Source organism: Sardina pilchardus, chromosome 12, assembly GCF_963854185.1.
Source record: "Sardina pilchardus chromosome 12, fSarPil1.1, whole genome shotgun sequence".
Taxonomy (NCBI): Eukaryota; Metazoa; Chordata; class Actinopteri; order Clupeiformes; family Clupeidae; genus Sardina; species Sardina pilchardus.
Window position 1 is genome coordinate 3,380,337 of NC_085005.1, and position 22,998 is coordinate 3,403,334.

Consider the following 22,998-nt stretch of genomic DNA (forward strand, 5'->3'; position numbering starts at 1 on the left):
CTGACAACTAGTTACTAGCACTTTAACATTACATATTTCAGACTACATTTCTTGTTCAGTGAAAACCACTGAACCACATAATCCAACATTTGCAAGAAACTAAAGGACTAAGGGTTCCTTTGTGATTTAAAAGAATTGCCCTACTTTTTATTATTAGGCCTAAGCATCCTAACATTATTATAACTGCAGCTACAACTGTGTTCTACAGTCCTGCATCCTAACAAGCAGTCAGACAGACAGTCCATCCTCACAAACTCCATTCATCCATTACATATTTTCCATCAAGCACCATTCGTAAACATGACCGTAAATTTCAGATTTAAGAGAAATTGAGGGATATGAGTGCATTCATCCAGTCACGTTATAGACTGGGGTTGGGCTACTAGGATGGGATGTTGCCATACCTGATCATTAACGCTGGGAGGCGCTCCAAACCAAAGTTGTAGCCGAAATCATGCGATGAACTTGCTAAGACTTTATTTTGGAGAAATTTGATTTAACCTAGCGCGTTATTATTTTGTATTAAATCGTCTACTTCTGGCTATCCTGCAGGGTAATTAGTTTGGTTAAATTAAGGTAGGCTATAACCAATATTAGGCTATAACCACCAGCCTATTTTATGGCTGACGACTAAACAAAATATTTTTCTACATTTCCCTTTAAATTGATCATAATTCACTGACATTCAGTCATTTCAGCTTGCAAGTTACATTATGCCAATCAGTTCATTATTGAGACTGTCTCCAGTGCATAATCAGAGGCAGGGCTATCAAATAAGCTAATTTTGGGTTTCACAATTCAGAATAAATAAAGTAGGCCTAAGCTTGCCGTTGAAATTGGGTAAGTGGTACGACCTAGACAAACACAAATAGACCTAGGCTACTTAGATTTTCTTCGTCCTTTTGGTAAGAACAGCTAGCGTAATACGAAGGTGATGTCGTCTGGCTGCACTCCACCTAACCTGTTTACAAACCCCTGTTTCTCCTCCCTATGATGGTGTCTGGCTACCCGATTGGTCCATCAGAATGTCGATCACAGTGCTAGTCCCGTTAGTTTCATTGTGGTTCAGCAGCATTTTCGCCATCATATGTCTCTCTGTGGCTGCGGCGAGTGGTTAGAGCGCAAAATCACGATTCGGTAGAATAGCCTATATTCGAATACAAATCAAACGTCGCAAAGCGGCCCGTAAGCCTACATAGGCTAATGGACTACATTCGCTTACGCCACTAGACGTTTTACCAGGTAAGGCCATTTGTTTGTCTTTTACAGCCAGGTAGTTTATACTGTATACTTGCATTGGGAATGGACAAACCCGTGGTTCGCTCGCTAAATCAATGAATTTGATTGGTTCCTCGTTTCATTTGCCAGCATTTGTGTAGTCTGTTCTGGCCTAGAACGGTTCTGAAACTAGGCTGTTTGAAATAATTAAATGTTTGACTTAACTTGCTATCACTGAATTTGTTGTCATTTCATAAGGCTACCCTCATTTGTCTAAGTCAGTGATCATGGTCGTAGCCTATGTATCTTAGATGCAGTGCAGCAGAGTATAGCACATGTTCTTTTCAAACGATGTGCTTTTGTGCTGTGTCTGCAGAAAAAGAGGAAAAAGCCTACCAGCTGTCTCAACCATCAGGGATGTGTCGCATTCGGGCTCTGTAAATCGCGTTTGACTAACGACACCCTCCCTTTGTCGTAAAAACATCTCAGTGATAACATATCAAAGAAAAAATGAAGTATTTTGGCCATATAATTATATAGTGTTTCTGCTAGTATTATACTTTCTCCAACCCCAAAATCATCGAATTCAGCACCTTGTTATTGTCAGTCTCTTCATGTGTGCCGGTCTAGAACGAGCCATTGATGTAACATGGAACTTGGCACCGTGTGATGCACAGAGATGCTGGGCTTTGGTAGAGAAGGCTTTTGGCCCTTGACGACTATGAGTTGTTGTTATGGTTGTTGTTTTAATGTTAACATTTGAGAATTTAACAAACATATAGACTACTGTAATGTATTGGCCAGTGTAATGACGTCACGCCTCATCCAGGCGATAGGCCTAGGACAGTTACTATGAATGAATCAGAGAACATGGTCTGGATATATTGATACATTGGACTGCATGCTTGTGCAATTGAATATTTATGACTTTTCATTAATTGATAGCCTGCCAGTCATCGTTTGTGTTTGGTCAGAGGTCAGGCATCTGTTTAGAAGCATCTTACTGTAGCCTATGTCTAGCCTACTTTGCAGGATATCAAGTTGTGTCAACCGTGGGAAGATCATTCCTAGGGATATTGGACTGAACGTCTTGATTCTTTTTTTTTTTTTTTTTTTTTTGTAATTAATAACTTGGGGTCAGCTGCTCTCACAAAACTTTGTGCTGTATTCCACTGGGAGGCCACAGAGCAACTTCCTTTGCCTTAAGTTATCTTAAGAAAGAATTTCCTTGATCGGAATATTTCTTGTCAATGAAATGTTCATTACTGATGCACATACAGAATATGCCATGCATCTTTGGGTGTTTATTGGTAATGCATCCGTACCTGTAGGCAGAAGCTGCAGTTACCCAATAAAGACAAGCTGGTAAACAAAGCAGGAAACAAAGCATCACTATGCAGGACCTTTGCCATGTCAGTGAAAGTCCCCTTCCCTACCAATATTGACATCAATATTATCTTCCTGAGAGGATGCTATGTTTATGATAGCCAGCTTTATGTTGTCCAAAATGTATTTTGGATTGGACTTGATTTTTTTTTGTGAATAGACAATGAAGACTGGCTAAGTTTGTTCAGAGTCATTCGGTGTTTGTCTTCCTGACAGGAAAGAAAATGATGATCGTATCTTGTCTCTTATTTGATTTCCTTTTGAGACGGCTTGTTGCATCAGGGATTAGTCCATAAGGGCCTGGGTAGACATGGGCTACAACTCTTATTAAATGGAGAGAATTGTGTCCATGTGTTGTGCAGTGAGCCTTTGATGAACACTGATTGCCTTCTGTGTACACAAGCTGTGTCGTTTAACAGTTATAACCCAACTGAGAGTCAAGCATCTTCAAGTGCTCTGTATCTCTTACAGTGCTCAATGCAATTATTGTAGGCTTCTGTGCTGGGTCAGTGTTGTAGACTAGTGTAAAATCATCCCTTAACTTACTCGTTAGGCAATAGCAATTGGAGTCAGATACATACATGTCTGAGGTGCTAAAGAACAGTAGTCTGGTGTGATGTCGATAAGGAAGCAGTACTGTACATGAATTTGTAAGGTCTGGATGATTTTCAGAGGCCTCACCACAAAGGTAACCTTGGAAACTGCAGACAGCCCTGTTTGGCCAGGTATATTATCTTACAGGCCACCAGTGAATACAAGGACAATATCAATGGCCATACCCAAGGACAGCAGCAGTAGAAACAATGACTTTAACCATGCCTCCTAGAACGACAGAAATATACAAGCTAGGAACCCTTCATAACAACACTACTTTTGTTCAAAGTCTCTTTTAGTATCTGTATAGCCAGAGCAATTGCTTCAAGCGAGGACTGCAGGTTCTACACTTGCCAACAAAAGTTTTTCCTATGTAATTAAGAATGAGAAGAGGTCTTTATGCAAGTTGTGGTTTCCGTAATGTCTCATTACCACTCTTCTCTTCAGAGTACTAATATATAATGAATGAAAGGCCTAAATAGTGTTCAGGGAACACAGTTCTTCAGTTGAGGTTATCACATCTGTGTTTTCTTATCAGATTGGGTCCACTGTTCTTCAGTCTAGCAGCATGGCTGCTGTACCACTAAAGCAGTTCATTATTCTTCCACTTGCCAACTGTCTGAGACTAAATACACATTAGATTAGTGGAAAGTAAAAGTTGTGAGTTACAAGATGGTGTCATTTGAAGGGCCCCTCTGTTTCCTTGTGATGCTTGTTCCCCTGTTTGTTTACAATTCTGGATGCCATTACGGCATAGTCGGAGCTTAGTGGTGAAATCACTGTTGCTGTCATGATGTGTGCAGAGTGTATTTGGATGAGGCCATGGCTGATTACTGGGCCTGCTGACTGGTGCCAGTTTAACTGTAGGCCCACAATGATGTAACAGGGAGCTCTTGCCATCTCCCTCCTGCCAGGCCAAATCCTGTCCAACTGTCCGGCGTCCATCCCAAATCCCACACAGCCGGCCGCATGTGACCGCCCCACTCCCCGGGTAGCAGTTAAGCGCCCTCATGATGTGGTATGTGGATATGAAAAATCAACTGGCCCGGCGTGCGTGGCATGTGGGTCACTGAGGGACAGGTTGGCACACTAGGCCGCACGAGGCCAGTGTTGTGACACCGGTTGTCATCGGCGCTAAGAGGACAGCAGCCTGGAGTTTGTGCTGTCATCTCGCTGACAGTCTCCGAGCGCTCGCGCTGGGGAGCGGATCAAAGGAACCCTCGCCGACAACAACACAAGCCAGAGTCAGCGTCGCTGTCCAGCTCTCGGCCGCAGCTTTCCGGAGGTGACGGCCAGTCCCTTTTAGTCGGGTCCAGTCTCAGGGCAGGAGCTCATGTCGGGGCTCAGGTAGTGGACGTCCCAGCTGCAGCAGGGGCACTGGTCTTTATCAGAGTGAGAAACCTGCCAGCCAACCGTGGGCCCCTGTCCTCCCCTCAGAGGTAGACCAGTATGGGGCCCAGGGAGCTGAGGGGAGGTACTTTGGCCAGGTATATGATCTTACAGGCCACCAGTGAATACAAGGACAATATCAATGGCCATACCCAAGGACAGCAGCAGTAGAAACAATGACTTTAACCATGCCTCCTAAAACAACAGAAATATACAAGCTACAGGTACTTTCGGTGTGGATAGATGCGGAAGTATCCTTCTATTTGTAAAGATATGTAACGTTTCGATGTTGCCGATAAAAACCTTCAAAAGTCTGCAGTCTAAGCAAGGCTTTATTGTTGTGTACACCCAGAAAACCCCTTTGAAGTTGAATTAGAAAACATCCGGTGGGACCTCCATATAGGGAATTAATTTTTACTCATCTTTTTTGATTTGATTGGGATTTCATTAGCACAAGCACATGTGAATGCCACAGGGTCAATGTCATATCACACCTATCATGGACTGAAATGAAGTGTGAAACAGATAGGCCTGCATGAAGGCTTGTCAAAACATAGCTAACTGAAGCCATTGGAAATGGCTGCCTTGGGAGTAAGCCTTCAAAAGGAATTCAATTAGCTGGAACAGTTTGTTTCCATCAAGTCCCCTGAGCACGGCCCACATCTCATCTCGCTGATTCTGTCAACGTTATCAGACCACCACTTATGGCCATCTAGCCATCTGTAAAAGTGGTGTGTGTGTGTGTGTGTGTGTGTGTGTGTGTGTGTGTGTGTACTTCATAAGGGCATACAATATCATGTGTTGTTTTCCCCAGTTTCCAATTTTCTTTCTCTATTCATATCTCTATTTCCAGACCATTTAAGTGTAGTAATTTGCCTCTTAGAGTCAGTGCTCTCTCTCTCTCTCTCTCTCTCTCTCTCTCTCTCTCTCTCTCTCTCTCTCCCTCTCTCTCTCTCTCTCTCTCTCTCTCTTTCTCTCCCCTGCTCTATCTCCATGAAGAAAGCCCATCGTTATGATGGCTTTGCCTGTTTACACTGAACCAAACAAAGCTACTGTAGCATAATGCTGCCACAGTGTTTTTAGACAGCATGCTGGTGTTACAGTAGCCAAGGCATGATGTTTAACAAAGCATAGTTTTACATAGTTTAACATCTCTCTCTTACACACACACACACACACACACACACACACACACACACACACACACACACACACACACACACACACACACACACACACACACACACACACACACACACATACACACACACACACACACACTCACACACAGAGACACACAGTCTCTCTCTTTCTCTTACTCTCTCTCAGTAGTGCTAGACTCTGAAGTATAATTGGGCATTCTATATTTAAAATCTATAAATAAGTGGATTCAACTAACCACAGCATAGATGTATTTTGGCCACTTTAAAAATGGAGCAGCAGTACCAAGGCCCTGCAGCAGGTTTGTGCCTTTGCACTGCTGCCTGAGCTCCCCATCAGATGCTCTGTCTGGACTACCTCAGTGGACGACAGGGCCCTGACATATTTACTGTGGAAAGTGCGGGGAGCTGGAAATATGTTGTAATTACCACCGTATTGGCAGTGCCCACAAAGACCTTTGATAACCACCAGGCCTAGATGGAGCTACAGTATGTGCGTCACACATATTCATTGAATAGATTTAATGGACTGTTAAGTGTCTTTTAGGTCCATACATGTATATGCACCATGATCAGTTCAGTGAGAGAATGACGCTTAATAACATCTTATCATGGCAGGGGATCTAGGTTGTGAATGCTGATCTATCAGTCATAAGTCATGTGTGTGGCCTTCCAACAAAGAGCCATCCTTATGCCTGACAAATGATGTCTTGCTTTGATTCAAACATTACAGCAAACCCTTTGGAAAGCTCCTCTCGCTGCACCATTGCTGTGGAGAATGAATTAGTGACGTGGGTGGTGATCGCTACACAGCCAAGTCGACTCAAAAGCATGTTTTGTCATTTATTAATGATGTGGTCTCCGCCATGAATGCAACAGTGTTGAGTGTTTACAATTTTTATGTTGTGGCCTAAACAAAAAGCCTTCTTGTCTCCTATGTGCGGTGAAGGAACCTCTCCATGCATATTTAACGGCATGCATTGTTGTTTTTAATATCATGCATGTAGCTCTGCGTCACTGTGGCCGTTGTCAGCTGAGACAATATGGCTCTGTCCTCCAGCGCCACAGCTGAAAACAGAGCATTTCCTGTTATGGTCAACATTCAATGTCAGCTTGCATTTTTAATCAGTTTTGAATCTGTGGCAGTGGCCCTGTTGTTGGGCCCTGACAGCCTGACACACTTCCCGCGCGCTCGTCAGCACTCTGCCCCGGTGTTGCACCAGCGCGGGCGCGGCTCATCTGGGACGTGCAGTGGCCCACATTCTCCATAAGGTATAATCAGCATACATTTCATTCAGGGCCAGCATTCCTATTGGCACTGACGTATGGAATGTTATGGACTGCGATGAGGCATTGAGCCGGCCCACATTTGTAACATTAGGGGCAGATTCCTCTTTCAACATAAACTTGATGCCATAGTCGCCTACAACAGCACAACATTTCAGAACAGACACCTTTCAACAGTGCTACAATCATGTTGGTTGGTCTCCCTGTTCTTGATCAAGCTGTCAGTGCCTAGATAATAAGCAGAGCTTGATTTTGATTTTGCCTGCTGACCATTGTTGTGTTATTTTGAGGTGATTTGGTAGTCTAATCTTTGATAGTGACCACTGATGATCCTGTTTAGTCTGGTGAACTACTAGTTTATCTGGTTTGGCACCCAACCTCTACTCCATGACTTCATTAATCCTGCCTTTCACTCTGCCACTGCCTCAAGCGTCAGTCAACGCTGTTGAGCTCCCAGGCCCAGGACAGCTCTGGAGGCACCATCAAGCCTGTCATTGTGTCAGACGTGGCAAAGCAGCAGCTCACCTGGCTGGGTTTGGCCCGATAGAGGAAGACGTGCCTGGTGTGTCCCACACTGGCATCTCTCAGTGCTATCTCAGCCGTGGGTGCGCATGTGAATAGGCGGTTGCCAGGCTCCGGTGAACCCGCATTCACTGCATTCTTTGTGGTCTGGCACTGTTCCAGTGGGTTTCAATTGGTCCAGTGGGGGTGGCTATTGAGTGTTAATTATTTCTGTATAAATGAGCTTGGCCATGATGGGGTCACTCTGACACTAAGATGACCGTGTCTCGCAGTGCAGGACCCAGCAGACAGTTCTAAAATGGATCTTAATGAAGAGCACTCTTGCCAGAGCAGCGAAGGCCTCTGTTAAATGGGCCAATGTGTTGTCATACTCGAGCTGCTGTGCATTGCGTGCTGGTTGGAGTGTAAATCTAAGACTGGCAAAGTCTCAGTATAGCTCATATCCAGACTGAAATCTTAATCAATAAGTGAGTCGGGGACACATGGTCTTGCCATGCTAGAGGGTGGGCCAACGCATAGTGTGGATAGACACTCTGGAGAGGCTGTCTGTGTTTGAATGGAGTCTGATATGCAACTCCAGACTGTGCAGATTATGAATGATAATAGTAGTAGGGGACATTTGAGCTAGATTTGTGGCTGATCCCACTCACCCAAGCCTACTGTATCAAGAGGCCTGTGGACAGGCGTGAGCTGCTCTGGTGACTGCTAAGCGTGCCTGTGTGCACTAATGGATGGCTAGAGTGCGGCCTGTGTAGTGCCAGCTCTGTGCTTGGCTGCGTCTGCGGCCCCTGATGAGACACACTGAAGCTGGAGCCACAGGCTCTGGACTGCTGCTGCGCCTCACTGGCCTAATGGCTCTCCTCTCCCCTCCTCTTCTCTCCTCTTTTCTCCTCTCCTCTCCTCTCCTCTCCTCTCCTCTCCTCTCCCCTCCTCTCCCCTCCCCTCCCTTCCCTTCCCCTCCTCTCCTCTCTTCTCCTCCTCTCTTCTCTCCCCTCCCCTCCCCTCCTCTCCTCTCATCTCTCTTTTCTCCTCTCCTCTCCTCTCCTCTCTTCCAGCCTTACTGACCTCTTGGTCCACTGCCCTCCAGTCCCCAAGCGCCCCTGTCCACCGACATGTCAAAGAGTGATGGACAGGAGCAGGACATGGCCTATTGATTGACCGCTACACCCGCTCACCTTGGTCTGTGTGAGTGTGTGCTCACATATAGTTTTCCTCAGGATGGTCCGATTGATTCCCTGTGCGCGGCTGTACCTTCTCTAACGTTCCCCTTCCCGGATACCGCTGGCTTGCCCAGGGCAGCAACATCTGGGTGTGTTGTTCGGAGAGCAACAGTATCCGTCCGTAACCCGCTCTGAGCGGTCAGTCACGTGCGGGGTGTCCTGCCAGCGGAGATACAGAGGGAGCCGTCGCTTCTCCGCACGGTCCTCCTCCCCCGGCTATTTAAAGGCCCAGCAGGCCAGCGAGGCCTCATGTGATAGGCGGCCATTGTGGATGGATATTCCATACAGTGGCGTTGGCTGCCAGATTAAGATTAGCCTCATTTCTTTACTGGAGACCCTCAGCTGCTGTGTAGAAGCGGCGTCATTGTTGGGCCACTGAGAGAGCCTCTCTGTGCGGGCTATAAATGTGAAGTTAATTTGAGGGTGAAAGAGAGGCTGTTGTTGTCCCCTATACAACACACGCTCACTCTCATACACACACGCACACTCTCTCTTTCCTACACACACACATACACACACACACACACACACACACACATGCACATCACACTGTCTCTCTCCCTCTCTTTCTCATGCACACACTCTTTCTCTCTTTCTCTCTCTCTCTTACACACACTTTCTCTCTCTTTCTCTCTTACACATACACATTTTCTCTCTTTCTCTCTCTTACACACACACACACACACACACACACACACACACACACACACACACTGCCCCTAGCCCCCTTGTTGTCCCAGCAGTCCCTCACTGAGCCTCTGTGTCACGCAGCAGCAGGCACGAGAGAAAAGAGAAACAGAGCTAGAGATGGAGTGAGCAGGAGAGAGAGAGAGAGAGAGAGAGAGAGAGAGAGAGAGAGAGAGAGAGAGGCTCATCCGGCCTAGTAAATAGTGCGAGAGAAGACTGTGCTTGTTGTGCAGGACGGGGTCACGTGAGTGACAGTCCCTGAAAGACTCGCTCTCCCCCTACAGTCACACCCCCCAGCGCTCTCCTTCCTCAGTCATGGCCCTCCCCCTCCCCCCATCCCCCCACACGCCATTATGTTTTATTGGAGGGGCCCAGGATGAAAAGACACCCAGCAGTTCCCCCCAGGCCTCCCTCTCTCTCCCTCCCTCCCTCTCTCTCTCTCTCTCTCTCTCTCTCTCTCTCTCTCTGTCTCTCTCTTTTTCGCCCTCTCTGCCTCTTTCTCTCTCTCTCTCTCTCCCTCTTTCTCTCTCCCTCTCTCTCTTTCTCTCTCCCTCTCTCTCTCTCTCTCTCTCTTTCTCTCTCTCTCCCTCTCTCTCTCTCTCTCTCTCTCTCTCTCTCTCTCTCTCTCTCTCTCTCTCTCCCTCCCTCTCTCTCTCCTTCTCTTTGGGAGCGCTGCCTGCTGGGCCGTCTGGGCTGGCCGTGGCGCGGTCCCGGGGACGACAGGCCGTGGCGTGGCGCGGACTGGAACATGTGGCAGGGCTAAATTGCCACGCTGCTCAGTCGGAGGGCACAGCAAATTGCACGTTTGCAGCTCCGGCGCGCGGCAGCGCAGGAAGGCCGGGGTATTTCTGCGCCTTCCCCTCAAGCCTGGTCCTCCGCTCCCAAAATAAAAAAAAAAAACTCCCCTCCGAAAACCCATCAATTAAAAGCGCTCGACTGCTTTCAAAAACGCTGCAGTCTGGCCCCGAGCCGCTACCTTCTGCAGCCACGCTCGGTCTGGGTGGTACCATGGCAATCTGGACCGCTTTGGCCGGCCCCCCCCTTTTCTGGACGACGGCTGGTTCCTTTTCCTCCAGCCACGGAATGTGGACGATAATGGGCTTTCTGGGCTTTCTGGGTTCTTCCCTCTCCGCCTCATGCGCTGCGGCTAGCCTAGCGAATTAGCATGCAGGCAGAAGTCTGCGTGTTTACCAGGCAGAGCTGCTCAATGGCGCCTTTGTAGCGCTAGTCTCCGTGGGCCTGACATGACAGCGGCAGCAGCACAACACCAGAATGGAGGGGGGGTGGTGAGGCCAGGAGTGGATCCTGTCCAGTTGATGATGTCACCGTTGCTTAAACAGCGCAGAACAATGGGTCAAGGAACGTCTGCAGGAGGGGCAGGAATGTCCGGCGCAATCACACACCGCTGCATTTCTCCGCTCCTCCGAGCCAGAACCTCCCACAGCAGCAGCAGGGCCCTGGTCAGCCTCCTGCCTCCTGCCTCCTGCCCTGGCCAGCTAGAGGTGGTCAGCAGGCCTCCGCACACCGGGCAGCGCCAATGAAGGCCACCAGGCCGCCCAAGCCTGCTGTGCTATCACCACTCTGATCTGTCGTGGATCGTTTATTTAGCGTTAATTAGAAACAAAAATGTGTGGTCAGCCAAAGTCTGTGGGTCTGTGTGGAAAAAGATGAATCTTCAGACTCTGTGCCAATAGATCCACAGTGCTTGTGTTGGTCATTAGCAAAGATGTGAGTGTAGCCCTGGTGTCCACATGTAGCATGCTGTGCCAGTGCTTGGTTTACTAGTTAACTAGTCCTGATTGGCACACATGGATGTGATTAGCAAGGTTCCCTTCTTTCAAGCCAAATGCATTAGTTTTGGTTCGTTAAAAGATGTTACCCTTACGAGCTTTGCTGTGGTAAATAAAAGGCATTTAGTACATTTCCCATGTAACTCAATGTGACTGGAGACCAAACAGAGCTCTGTTCACAGCCACACAAAGGCTCCACTATGGCTCCGCTATGGAGATGTGTTGTCTTCTCAGCGTGCTGGCCAAAACCTCATCAAGTCAGCACTCTGAGCTCAGTGTGTGTGTGCATGAGTGTGTGGGTTTGTGTGTGTGTGTGTGTCTGTGTGTCTGTGTGTCTGTGTGTGTGTGTGTCTGTGTATGTCAGTGTGTGTGTGTGTGTGTGTGTGTGTGTGTGTGTGTGTGTGTGCAGATGTTCATTCTTACCTCATTAAATGTCATCAGTAAGCATTAGGTAAACCATCAGGCATGCAAAAGTGAGCAGAACTTGTGACATGAAGATGTAGTACTCTAGACGTGTAGCAGTATCTCTCATAACGAGATGATGCATATTGATATAGGTGAGGCTGCAGCGCAGCATCTGACACTCTCACTGTTGTTCTCATTACTGAGGCTGACTGCTGTACAGGGGCTTCTTCCTGCCTTCTGCAGTAGCTTGCGGCGGGCTTTCACCACAGGAGTTTGGCCTCCGCTGAGCATGTTGTGTTCTTGTGCAGCTTGTGAGAACACAGTTCAGAGAGCGTGCGTAGATCATTGTTGGTCTGTGTGACTGTGACAGATGACACACAAAACACTATCTTGATTCTCATGGGAACAGAAGGTCAGAAAGGTGAAGATTGGGTCAGGTGATTCCGACTCACTGTGTGGCTCTGCCAGTTTAGTTTCACTTTCACTAATGCTGTAATATTATGCCATTTGGCCTTGGCAGAGGTCTGTGGTCCCAGAGTGCCCCTCTAGCTGATGAATGAAACAGCTCAAAGCCGCCGTTACAGAATTGGGTCCTGATTGATGCTACTCCTTTGGGAGTTATTTAATGGGGAAAGCATAAGTAAGCACTGTTATATTATTCAGTAGCCAAATAAAATACCTTTTCATTTCTTCATAGTCTCCTCACTATAACTAATGCATGCAAAATAAACACTCTAGCTATTTCCATCCAATTTCACACGAGCCACTAATGGTCTAATGGAGTGGTCACCTCTGGCAATCCCACCGTTTGCTTGGATTGAGCTAAAGATATAACCAGACAAATACAGTTAGTGCTTCACAGATTTGACTTTGCACTGAAAGTGTTTTTTGCTCCGTCGTGAGTTGTTTGGGAGGAGGGCGGACGGTGAAGGCCTGGTGTCAGAGGGGCAGCCGTGCGGAAGGTAAGGGAGCGCCGAGCGAGCCGCCAGACCCATTTTTGGAGGAGGACGGCGGCACCTCTCAACGAGCCCCATTTGACGGTCATGTTTTATGGAGAGCGTGCGTGCGCGCGCGTGCTGATGAATAATTGAGTGTTTCTCTCTCTTCGCCCCGCAGGGCCCTCTGTTTTGGCGGCGCACAAAGCGATGCGGAGCAAATAAAGATCGTGGTGACACTGAGACTCGAGGTAAGCACTGTCAGTTTAATCACCGCTCACCAAGCGCGGAGGCGCAGCACGCCACACAGCTGGGGAAGAGCTGCAGTTAGCAGCACGCCTTAAGTGTGAGGCCCGTTAGAAAGGGTGTTAAAACACTGATATGGCACATCTTCCTCACAAGATAAGCTTCAGAGCAAAATGACATGCATCCCACTCTCTCTCTATCTGTGTGTGTGTGTGTGTGTGTGTGTGTGTGTGTCTGTGTCTGTGTGTGTGTCTGTGTCTGTGTGTGTGTGTGTGTGTGTCTCTGCCCTGGAGAGTGTTTACAGATGTTGATTAGCAGCAGGTCTGTTTTGTTATTGCGCTCCATTGATTTGATTAGCTGCAATAGCACTGCTGTCATGAGCGCCACAGCTACTAGCTGAGATGTGTGCGAGCTGCGCTGACTTGTGTTGATACTCCGAATGTTTTCGCTGCAACGTTACTACGGCGATAAGTAAACAGCGGGGCCCCTGGAGCTACGGCTCATGCGATGACCGCACCGCTGGTTGGGTCCAACAGGGCCGGCCGGCCGGCGCGTCGTCTCGAGGGTGGCCGCCTCCATCCCAGTGTTTAAGTGTGACAGATTAGAGCTTCATTAAAGGGCCAGGTGGCTCGTTCCCAATAGAGTTTTGTGAATTCCCATTCTTTCCCTCCTCTTGTATACTCATCAGAGGCGGGCCAGGGGCCAGGCCTGCAGGTTTAACACCAGCGCTGTGCGCAGCATTGTTCCCTGTAGAGCGCCGGGTCCATGACTTCATGGCTTTCTTGTGCTTGGCAGCGAGCTCATCTCTACTCCGCTGGCCATCTCAGGAAAATCGAATTAGCCCGTGCCGTGGTCTGCATTGTGCTTCCCGCGGACCCGGGTCCACCCTACACATGGCGGTGGGCAGAGGAGTCGTGTCCAGGGGGGTCAGACGGCTGTACTGGAACAGCGTGCGTCCATTCCTCATGTACAGAGAGCTGAGTGCTGAGGCGTCCGCCATGATTAAAGCAGCTGCCCCACTGGTGCTGTTGAGTTGTGTTGTGTTGTGTTGTCCCTCAGGCATGTGGCTCTGCTGGGGACTTCCTATGGAGGATGAAACATGGGCCTCCTGCGACACCAGCAGGCCCTCCGCTCGCTAGGAGGTGATTACCTCGGCAGCCGCGCTTCTTGTGTTCTCGACTGCCTTTGAAGAGGAAGTGTGTGTGTGTGTGTGTGTGTGTGTGTGTGTGTGTGTGTGTGTGTGTGTGTTTGTGTAAGTGTGTGTGTGCCCTTTTGTGCTTTCTGTTGTGGGTGGCAGGAATGTTGGGTTTCAGGTCGCAAATGAGTCACAGATTCCGCTGATTGGTTCCATTTGGTAAATGTTAAAACCTTCCACCGCTGGCCCCAGCGTCTATAGCTCCGTGGCATGAAGTCATGTTCGGCAGCAAGCCGCTCTCTTGGACGCGCAGCAGCCTCCACGCTTTTTCCAGTCTCCAGCGCTGACTCCCTCAGTGAGCCTGTGCGAGGTGTGTGGGTCCCCACAGGTCTGGGTCTGGGTGCGTTCGCTGTGGTTTGATTTAGCCCGTGACTCATCCCCTCTGACGGTGAGCCCGTGAGACTCACCCCCCCCCCCCCCCCCCCCCCTTGAGTCCATTGCCTGTTTTTAGCCTCTGTAAACCGCGAGCAGCTGGCTGGCCAGAGCGGCGTAGTGTCCGCACGTGCCCCTGAGGTGCGCCGTACTCCAGCTCCAGCCGGGGCCGCAGGCGCAAGGCCGGGTCATGTGACGTGCTGAACACAGATCGCCTCCGAGCAACTCCCCCAGCCCACACCCAATCTGCATACGCACACACACACAGTCATTTCCTGTGTATAAGCCGCATTGTGTATAAGCCGCAGAGCAGTGTTTTATGCAAGTTAAAAGAAACAAAACCATATTAATACCACATTAACTGTCCCCGTGTATAAAGAGTTGAAGAAATCTTACAAAATCAGTGTATATGACGCGGCTAACAGTCGGGAAATTACGGTACAGTATACACACGCACATACACACATATACGCACACACACATACACATACGCACACATTCACACACATGCACACACATACACATACACATACACATACACATACACATACACATACACATACACATACACATACACATACACATACACATACACATACACATACACATACACATACACATACACATACGCGCGCACACACATGAACACACACACACACACTGCTGGTGGGATCACGTTGGCCTCGTCACATCTAGCGCCTGCATATAGTTTTGCAGCGCGGCCGCGGCTGCTGCTGCAGCTCTGCTGAGAGATGTCAGAGATGGAGAACATCAAAGGGGGGGGATGAGCTCTCTCTCTCTCTCAGCAATCTCTCTCTCTCTCTCGCTCTTGTTCTTTCTCATTCACTCGCTTGCTAGCTCTCTTTTGCTAGCTCTGTCTCTCTCTCTCAGATCTGCTGAGGCCTTAGCACCAGGCCCCCTGCTGAGAAGCTGCTCTCTCTCTTTCTCTCCTGCTCTCTCTCTCTCTCTCTCGCTCTCTCTCTATCCCTCTCTCTTTCTCTCTCCCCCCTCTCTCTCAAATTCAAATTCAAAAGGTGCTTTGTTGGCATGACAAATAGTTGGACATTTGCATTGCCAAAGTTATTGTTACATAAATGTATCAGGACATAAGCAATTACATAGTTATACACAAGCAGTCGGAGTACACAGATAAAGTGAGTTCTCTCTCTCTCTCTCTCTCTCTCTCTCTCTCTCCCTCTGTGTCTCCAGTGAGCGGTGAGTCTACTCTCTAGTCACCCTAAATAAGGAGCTGGTATAAACAGCACTGCTGATGCTCTTTCAGGACTCCCTCTGAGTGTCCCTGGGCCCAGGAGGAGCGTCCAGGGTGCGGAGCGTCCAGGGTGCGGAGCGAGGACTGACCCACAGTCATGTAATAGAGTCTGTGGAGATGTCCTCTGGACGCCTCTTCCCTGCTGTTCACAAGGAGACACCAGGGGATACGATGTAGTCCTCAATTTCCTCACACACATAGACGAATATATTGTTGAACAAAGACTTATACAGTGCACACACACACACACACACATACATGCACACACACACGCAGGCATGCACGCACACACATACACATACATATGCACGCACACTCATGCACGCACGCACACACACACACACACGTATACAGACACACACAGGACTGCGTTTGCCCTCATTTCTCGAGCTCCCCTCCCCACATGAGTTTATGTTTCACTGGCGCCTGTTTACCTCTGTATTGGGGCCAGTGCTGCGCTTGTTTACTGATCTCTCCCGGCTTTATTAAGGGCGGCTTTTGTTGCCCTGTTTCACGTCAGGAACTAGTCTGGATCTCCCCATTCCAGCAAGTTTGCGTGAGTGTGTGTGAGTGTGTGTGAGTGTGTGTGTGTGTGTGAGTGTGTATGTCTGTGTGTGTGAGTGAGTGTGAGTATAGTGCTCTGAGGCCTTGGTTGTTCTGTGAGATAGACTACAGTGAGGCACTGCACCTCTATATGCATGTCATGCTGGTTAGGGAGGAAGTCCTCAAGACTGTGGGAAGGTGTTTGTGACTGAGCAGGATGTGTGTGCTGATGTCTCATCTTGATTGTCCCTGTCACACTGGTATTTTTAATGATAAAAAACCTCCCGTAATGCATGTATAGGAGGACTTAATGTATATATATATAGCCTATATGTCTATCTATGTTCATATCTATATGTGTATGTATAGATAGAGGTTTTTCTCCCACAGTTGTAAAGCTGCGCATTAGCCTGGCCTAGATTTGCATGAGTGTGTTGAGAGGCGTCGCTGCTCTCCCAGGAGGTGTAATCTGGCCGCATGTGACCATATGGCCGCTCTGCCCACTCAGGGCTGAATGCGCTGGACATGCCTCGGTGACAGCCTCCGCTAGTTTTATGGCCGCGCTTGAAAAGGCCTCCTCTCTCCCGCGTACCACGGGGCCGGCCCACGGCAGCTGGCCGGAGCCATTGTTGGTCCGAGACTTACCGCGCAGCCGTTCAGTCGGCCATGACAGGTACATTGTCAGGCGTGTTTAAGAAAATATAAAAAAAAGCGCGCGAGTCGCCGCGGGGGCACGGCCGATGACTTCACACATGGATCGGCGCATTGTGGGGGCATGGGCCGGCGGGGACAATGGCGTCTTTGAGACGGGGGGGCCGTGGCCCTGACGCCCCTGAGCAGGGGACGCCGCGGGGCTGTAAATGAGCCTAATGTGGAGCTCCTCCACTGGGCACAGCACAGCACAGCACAGCACAGCAGCCCACTGAGACAGACAGAGAGAGAGAGAGACAGAGAGGGAGAGATAGAGAGGGAGAGAGAGAGAGACAGAGAGAGAGAGAGAGAGAGACAGACAGAGAGAGAGAGAGAGAGAGAGAGGGAGAGAGGGAGAGAGAGAGAGGAAGAGTGACAGAGAGGGAGAGAGAGAGAGAGAGAAGACAACACCCCCACACAAGACGTGACTTCATTTTCACTTAATATGGCTTCTGGAGGATTAGGGGATGGGCAGAAAAGCAGGCGCTTGAATCACATTCAGATCTTTTTTATTTCGTGGGTGCGTTCCTCCAGCGCAGCTCAAAACAGATATTGGGCCACGCTTGATCCGATTTAGATTTACTGAGCCCGTTTTTCTTTCTGCCTTTCTCCTCCCCAGAGTGTGCCAAGAAGACGTAACCAGATTATTCTTGTACATTTTTTTTTAAGGAGTGGTGTTAAGAGCGGCCCCTGTATCCCAGTAAAAGATAGGGTGTAGTGTTTTACAACTGCTCCTGCGGGCTCTGAATGCCTGCCTCCCCAGAAATAAACATCTTCAGGGTGGCATCCAGGCATCTGAATAATCCTGGAGAGGAGAACATGGAAACATGCACAGTTGCTGAATCCACACGCCTGTGTCTGTGTCTGTGGAATGAGAGAGAAAAAAAAACAAGCCCAGTCTTCTCTGGGCCTTTCTTCAACTGAGCTCATTTAGGTCATTGTGTGGAATGATTCCATTCACAGACTGCAGTCCCTCCCCACACATGTCCGTGCGCTTATAGCTCCCCACTGCCGTCGCTCTCTCTCTCTCTCTCTCTCTCTCTCTCTCTCTCTCTCTCTCTCTCTCTCTCTCCGCTTCCCTCAGTGGCCATACAGTACCATCACGGCCTGCTGCTCCAGTCCTCTGGTGGGGAGAGCCAATCTGCTAAATGAGGACACGGCGTCGTTGATGGCGGGGGGGGGGGGGGGGTCTTGAGAGTGGATGGGAGCAGCAGGCGTACACTACACTACAAATGGAAGCATAGCACCGGCGTAGCGCAGGCTCTGGGAGGTGTGGGGGCTCTTTGATGTGCTGTTTGTGTCCTCTGACTGGAGCCCCCCCTCCCCGTGCTGCTGCTAATGGGCTGCAGACATCACTCGTGGTCCGCCATCGAGCGCAGAGGTGGCTGACGTCGCCGGCGCCTAATTACAAAGGGAGCTGGGGAGCGATCGTTCGTCAGCCGAATAACGGGAGGAATTGACTGGTCCTTGGGGCGCGCTGTGGCCGTCCCGCGCGTTGCCTGAGTCATTTTTTTTGCAGAGAGGCGAGGGGAGTGTGTTGGAGAACTCGCATAAAGAATAAAACACCGAGCCATGTAAGGGAGGCGAAGTCCATTACGTCTCTGCTTGATGAAAGCCTGGAACGCCCAGAATCGACCCGCCCAAATGGCTTTACCATTGACTAACGATTGATCAAATTTGTGCGCTTCCGCCGCGTATCCCCAGCCGACCGTCTGCCGAGACCAGCAACAACATTTTCCGTATATCATGGCCAACTGACGGGATAAATGATAGACATTATTATTAAAGATAATGTCCCCAGGTGACCTCATCCATATTGATTTGCGCCTATTTGTGTCCATGAGCGCAGTCCTGAGCCGTGCAGCTCCATGGCAGCGTGTCAGAGGCCCATCTTGAGGGCAGATCAGGCCCGGTCGGAGCGGCCTGCCGTGTCTTTAACGGCCCGCCGCGGTTTTGAGGCGGCTGAAAACGAGCCTCGCTGCCCACAGACGCTGAGTGTGCTCCAGCTCAGATGGAGCCACCGTCTAAAGACATCCACTGGCAGCGCTCTGCACTCCGGCCAGGAGCAACAGCGAGCGGCAGCCTCCAAGAGGGGGGGGGGGGGGGGCTGAGGGCTGTGTGTGGAGCTGATCCGTTTTTTGGGATGAGGCCGGGCTGGTCACGGCTGTGAAAGTGTGACCGATCCCTGGGCAGCAGAGTCTGGATCAGCAGCTGTCACTGGAGATTTTCCCCATGACTTCATTACGATGGGTGTCAGCCTGCACCCCCTGACCTGAGAACAGCTCTGCAGACCCCATCACGTCAGAATCATGTCATTATTCAGCCGTCGTCCATTTCACTGTATGAGTTCATTGCTTTAAAAACATCAGGGCACTCTCAAAGTAATGGTGTGTTTTTTGATGCTTATGGCCAGGAATCTCTTCCTCTCGGTTAGCCAATGAGAGGCGGATTAAAGAGCTGGTCTGCCTGGTTGATTGTGGGCTGTGGGCTGCCATGCAGATGTTCTGGCATGCCATCTGAGGGGGAAGTATGCAGTGAGAGGCATGCTCGCGGCCACCTCGGCATCTGGGAAGATCTGGAAAGTTCTTTGAGTTCACGAGAAGACTTTTTTCCCCCTGACATCATTATCGCTGCTACCATTGTGGTCTGGCCAATCAGCAGAGCTCAGAATAGCCAGAGCTGACCCCACAACTTACCCTCTCATCACCCCTCAGCAAAGTCCACCGAGTCTAGGAATGGAGTTGTCTATTGGCTGTAGTGATAACGTTTTATCTATGTAGCGTTTGTAGAAATGTAACATTGTAGTTAACATTCATTTTGAGAATTAGCAAAGAATAATACTACAGAGTCACCCTGAGGAAGAGTGTATCTGTATTTCACCTAACAGACATTTTCTGAAAATCTTCTTGTTACCTTTTCTTGCCAATAGCTTACATGCTATTTGCAGAAATTGGCTCATTGTGGCAAAACTCAACACAGATGCCAAATAACACAACATTTGGAGATAACCGCACATTTTTGTTGTTTCACTATAACTGAGTCAAGCCATCTAACTAAGGCTCTAGTCTGTGTCTTATGCTCATCGCTGGATGGCTGATCAAATGAGAAGACAGCAAATGGCCAACATTTACACACTGGATCAAAGATGCCTTTTATTTTCTCAAACTTGAAAAAATGAGATACTCTTTGAAAGGATCAACAAATAATTGCCATGAAATATGAGGATATTTTCTGGGATTGTTTTTTACAACTACTTACAGACATTTTCTATCAACAAGTTCTATCTCTGTTTTTGAAACTCTACACTCAAATCCAGCTATTGCTCACGCAACATAAAATTCCCTCATACATCTAGCAAAATGAAGCACTGCATTCAAAATATAAACACATCTCAAAAGCGAGCATTTGATTCACATTGTAAACACATTTGTCATAGGCTAATACATTTTTGGATGTATCATCTAGCACATTGTTGCTCTAAACCTAAAGCTCTTTTGTCTTTCATAAGCTCTCGTGAGAGTCAAAGTAATCAGCCAAGTTGAAGTTGAAATATACACAGCAATATTGAGGCCAAAAACATTTATTTTTCCAAATCGATTGCAAAAAATCCAAAACAAAATACAACAATCACCACATCGCTGGACAGAAACCAAACATATTTTTGAAAAAGCTGATTTATTCAAAGAAAATAATTTGTGTGTATGTGTATATGTTGGTGGGGGTGGACAGTTGGGCATGTATCTATTTATATCTATTTATACTCTGGCAATGATTGGTCAGTGTTCAGTAAAGCAATGAGTGTTTGCACATGTGGGGAAAGAGTTAGCCACACTGGTGAATAAGTGTGACAGTTTGGCTTAAAGGAAATCAAGTCACTTCCTGATAATGAATGTGTGAGGTCAAGAAGTCTATTAGTATCTGTTATCCCTGCATATGCACATAATAGACATAAACAGGGTGATAAAACACAAAAGCTACCAATACAATGCTATTACTTATTTCCAGCCCTGGTGATATACCCTGCCAACAATTGCAATGAGACTTCTCCTCAGATGGTACTGATCAACCCACCTGGCTCAAGGATTATAAGGGGGCAAAAAGAAAACTGTGACATTGTACAGGTACACAGTTGTACAGGTACACAATGCCTTACCTGAGGTCTATATGTAGTGCTAAGGGTAAGACTGATCGGTGCTCAATTTTCTGCGTGTTTTCAGATATGACTGTGTGTGTATTTCCAATCACAGGTGTTTCTCGCTTTTTGCCTTTTGAATAGAAGTGTTTCTCCAATAATTGCAAGAGATTCAAATGTCTGATGAGAAACAATGTGTTGCATTTTGCAAATAAGTGTGTTGCAGCATTGCAAAGCACAAACCAGAAAATGTGTTTGTAAGCTTTGGTTACAGTGTGGTTTTGAAGCTTTGGTCTAAGCTAACTTTTTAGTGTGTAAGCAATTGGCAAAACTGTAAGTATTAACTCTGTTAGAGATCAGAGAGGACTTGCTACAAATGACATCCTACCTCACCTGTCAGTCACTGAGTGGAGAGGAGGCGGGGGGGCTTACAGATTATCCCTCCAACAGAATGGGATTCTCCTGTCTACTCTTTAGATAGGTACAGGGTGCTGCTTTTCTACCGCGGCGACACAAAGCCGATCAGGACATGGTCGCTTATTGTTTTCCACTTCCTGTGTGCGCTCCGTGTAGGGGGGTGATTACGTGCTCTGTGATGAGTAGAGCCTGCTCCAGAGATTCACAGCTGGATAGATGCCAGTGAGCCTGTGTGTGTGTGTGTGTGTGTGTGTGTGTGTCTGTGTGTGTCTGTGTGTGTGTATGTGAGTGTGTATGTGAGTATGTGCGAGTGTATGTGATTTTGTTTGTGTGTGTGTGCGTATGAGTGAGTGAGTATGTGTGTTGTTGTGAGGTGCTGTGTTATCGCTGGTGTAATGAGCTGGGAGGAAAAGTCTCACATCTCATAGGACTGTGTGTAGCGTAACACACGATGTGTGGTGGAATCCAGTCGCCTAGCAACGCAGCCCAGTGGATGTAGCACAGTGTGTGTGTGTGTGTGCGCGTGTGTGCATGTGTGTGTGTGTGTGTGTGTGTGTGTGTGTGTGTGTGTGTGTGTGATGGATGAGCATGAGTCAGGGTTGCCTGTTAGGGCCACTGCTGTGCCAGCCTCAGGAGCCTGTGGTGCGAGACAATGTGTCTGTGTGTGTGTGTGCGTGTGTGTGTGTGTGTGTGTGTCCTTTATGGGCCTTACTGTGACAGGACATTTTTTAGGCACCAACTAGTGACACCCTTTCCTCTTAAATGAGCCCATCTCTGAGTCATGCCATATGTGTGTGTGTGTGTATGTGTGTCATCATGGATGAGTTCTGTGTATTGTCTTTTCCCTCATCTTAATGTCCAACCAGTGTCTAGGCCTCCCTGTGCTGTGCTATGCAGCCCTATAGCTCACATGACATTCTTCCTCTGCGTGTTGTACACAGGACTGCAGAGAGTGGAATGTTTTTTCGGCGTCAAGGTTAACCGCATCCTGCTTGAAGAGGCTCTGTTGTCGCAGCTACTGCTCCCACCGAGGTGCCGATGGTGGGCAGAGTGCAACACTTACGGCCTGTGCATTCTGCACGGCCCCACACAACACAACTGGGTTTCCTCTGCTCTTTGGTCTGTAGAACGCCCCTGTTGTATTGCACACTTACCGTCAATGTGGCACGCCAAACGCAGAGAGAAATTCAGCTAGGGCTCCATGTTTGAGTGCGAGGACGGCCACTGTTGGCGGAGACAGGACACGTGGCACGCAGACTTTAACTTTATGTAACTGGAGGCTTTCACTGACAGAAATACGGGCACTGGTAAGGACTCGCACTTTCTTGTGTGTTTAATCGCTGACTCTTCCGTTTTTTGGGCCGGAATTGGGTCTTTACGCCTGTTGGAACACGGCAGTTCATTTTTATGTCCGTCTCATTTTCTTGCACTTCATTTACCGCTGTTCCCCACAGCTTGCCTCTCCACACAAAGGCTTTACAGGGGATTAGAATGATCCACTAAATGTGTGATTTGAATGAGGTGGATCGCTGTGCCATTT

General features: G+C 48.4%; 1 protein-coding gene across 7 annotated transcripts in view; it reads left to right on the top strand.

The window, feature by feature from the left end:
- fynb (FYN proto-oncogene, Src family tyrosine kinase b) overlaps nucleotides 1–22,998 on the top strand; it is a 60,970-nt gene that overhangs the window by 5,107 nt on the left and 32,865 nt on the right. For 2 of the 7 annotated variants that reach the window (XM_062550244.1, XM_062550250.1), the window contains exons 1-2: nucleotides 1,100–1,242; nucleotides 12,775–12,844. The exons of 1 other annotated variant lie outside the window; for it this stretch is intronic. The gene's annotated coding sequence lies outside the window, so the exon portion shown is untranslated. Of the gene's footprint in view, nucleotides 1–1,099; nucleotides 1,243–12,774; nucleotides 12,845–22,613; nucleotides 22,766–22,998 lie in introns of those variants that run through there. 4 more of the 7 variants (XM_062550246.1, XM_062550245.1, XM_062550248.1 and 1 more) reach the window with 3 other exon arrangements.